Source organism: Myotis davidii, unplaced genomic scaffold (genome assembly GCF_000327345.1).
Source record: "Myotis davidii unplaced genomic scaffold, ASM32734v1 scaffold1815, whole genome shotgun sequence".
Lineage (NCBI taxonomy): Eukaryota > Metazoa > Chordata > Mammalia > Chiroptera > Vespertilionidae > Myotis > Myotis davidii.
Window position 1 is genome coordinate 287136 of NW_006286478.1, and position 2871 is coordinate 290006.

The 2871-nt window shown below is 40.5% G+C and overlaps 1 protein-coding gene across 1 annotated transcript in view; it reads left to right on the forward strand.

Annotated features, from left to right (window-relative positions):
• The window catches only part of RLF (rearranged L-myc fusion), a 67391-nt gene that overhangs the window by 601 nt on the left and 63919 nt on the right, over window positions 1-2871 (forward strand).

Below are 2871 nucleotides of genomic sequence, written 5' to 3' on the forward strand. Positions count from 1 at the left end.
CAACTGGGCGTTCAATGGAGCTATTTAATGACACTTGCCTAACTCATTTCAGAAATATTCTGAAAGGGAGGATGAAACAGATCTCATTGGACAGGTTTTTATCGAAAACTGTAGATGAAAGTGATGAAAGCGTGGCAAAAAGGGCAAAAATCAGCAAATAAGATTCAGTTACTCAGTTATTCATTTCAGCCTTTCTCCTCCAACAGCATCTTTAAGTCGTTTGATCTCCAAGGTAAATGCTGTACATTAAACTTAATAAAACAGGTTTATTGCACTACATTCTATTGTTCAGTATTGTGTTTTTATACAATATTCGTTATTTTTAAATACATTTTTCTTATTTAAAAACATTTAACAAAACAATTGCAGTGTTCTTTGGGTGTCCAGAACGGATTAATGGCATTTCAATTCATTGTAATGGTGAAAATTCATTTGACATACGAGTAATTTGAGTTACGAGCTCCGTCACAGAACAAGTTAAACTCGTAAGTCAAGGCCCCACTGTATAAGCAAACACAGAAAAATATTAAAGGGATGAGGTTTTTGAAAACTCCTTTAAATAAAAATATTAATGTTATATCTTGTCCCCTGGTGGGTTGTTATTTACTCCTCTAGGGTAAATGCTCATCCCAATGGAAACCATTCTTCTAATTTGAACTGAGATTGTTTGTTTACATTAGTTGTTATGCTCACTATCCTTACTTGGCTTTTACCTTCATAGTGAAATCACACTTTCACTGTTTAAAGAACTTGGTAAAAGAAAATCTAGAGCAAATTGTCTCAAAGTTTAACAATAAATGTGGATAAAACATTACAAATGGTCAGTCTCATGTTTTATTACCTTAAGAAATGGAGAACATATGCAGTAGAAAGTAGATTTGAAATTAGGAGATTTTACTTTAAATGATCATTCCAACACTCTTGTGACCCTAAACCTTGCTTCAGATCAATATTCATGCCTATAAAATTTAGAGTAGTAGAAAGCTACCTCAAGGATCAAATGGAACAGTGTAACACTGCCCTTAGAATAGCTTTTGGTAGCAGATAGATATACAATCTGTATGTCTATATTTTATTTCATTTCTATACTGAATATTGTTTTAAGAAGTGTTTCATGTAGAGCAGCTTTTTTCCATTTTTCCTGTCAATGTACAGCCCATTGAAGGAAAAAGTTTCCTAGATGTTTACAGAGCATTTGCTACATAGTGTTAGATTCAGAGAGCCTATGATAAGCTTTGTAGATTGGAAGTGTAATTTACAGTGAATTTCTGTTACACTGAAGCAATATGTATGCCCTTTGGGGTTTATAGTGTGTATATGGATTTGATCTGTTGCAACCAACAGATCATTCTATATACAATATTATTCATTTGGCTATTGATTTTAACTTGGTTTATTGTTGGGGATTTAAGTGATATATGATTGCAATATGCATATATCAAAAATTATTTGAATTTGTAACACAGTGTCTTTGAGTCCCTGGGGAAAAGATGGCTGGCCGTCCTATATAATAAAAGGCTAATATGCAAATTGTCCCCTTGACTGTGAGTTCGGCCAGGGGGCGGGGCTGGCCTGCCAACTGCCTGTGGCCCCTTCCCCCGGCTGGCCCCGCCCCAGTACAGCCCCACCCCCTGCCCAATAGGGGCGGGCCGGCCAGACCCCATCCGTGCATGAATTTGTGTACTGGGCCTCTGTTGTTTTCATAAAATCATAGAATCTTTTGTTTGGGGGGAGGATTATAAAGGTTATCTAGCCCATTATCTTTCCAGTTTAAAACTTTACAGGGGACAATTCCCTCTTATTTTAGGATGTTAGCTGACTATCAGAATAGGTTATAATTTCAATAAAGTTCTGAACTTCGACATATCTATTTGCCACCAAACAAAATTCAAGACTAATATATCATTATGACTTGATGTGAGCACCCTTCTAAAATGTTCAGTGATCTAAGTATTTTCCTTTTTAAAATTTCTACAGTTTGGTCAACGTGCTGCTTTCCTCCTTTTACAGAGTTTGAATGAAGCAGTGAGAATTTGAAATCAAATCTACTTAGGCTTATTTCTCTCTAATAAGATGTGTATCTGAAAAACTGTCTTAATCAAACTTAAAAGTTGGCAGATCCTTTAATAATAGTGCTAAGCATCAAAAGCAAGTAATTACAGGATACTTGCTATGTGCTACTCATTATGCTGAGTTCTGGTCTACAGTGATGAAAAACAGATGTGGTTCTTGCCCTTTGTGACTCTATTGTCTAGTGAAGATAAACATTAAAGTTTTTCATATCCCATTTACTTATACAACTAGAGGCCCGGTGCACAAAAATTTGTGCACTGGGGGTAAGGGGTCCCTCAGCCCAGCCTGTGCCCTCTCTGCAGTCTGGGACCCCTCGGGGGTGACCACTTGCTGGCTTAGGCCTGCTCCCCGGGGGATTGTGCCTAAGATGGCAATCAGACATCCCTCTGGCAGCCCGGCAGCCCTCCGGGGATGCCCACTTGCCAGCGGGGAGCAGACCTAAGCTGCAGTCAGACATCCTTAGTGCTGTTGAGGAGGCAGGCGAGGCTCCCAACACCACCACTATACTGGCAGCCATCAGCCCGGCTTGTGGCTAAGCAGGGCTCCCCCATGTGGGAACACACTAACCACCAGGGGGCAGCTCCTGCATTGAGCATGTGCCCCCTGGTGGTCAGTGTGTGTCATAGTGACCAGTCATTCCCAGTCTTTCTGCTGTTAGGGTCAGTTTGCATATTACCCTTTTACTATATAGGATAGAGGCCTGGGGCACAGGTGGGGGCCGGCTGGTTTGCCCTGAAGGGTGTCCCGGATCAGGGTGGGGGTCCCGCTTGGGTGCCTGGCCAGCCTGGATGAGGGGAT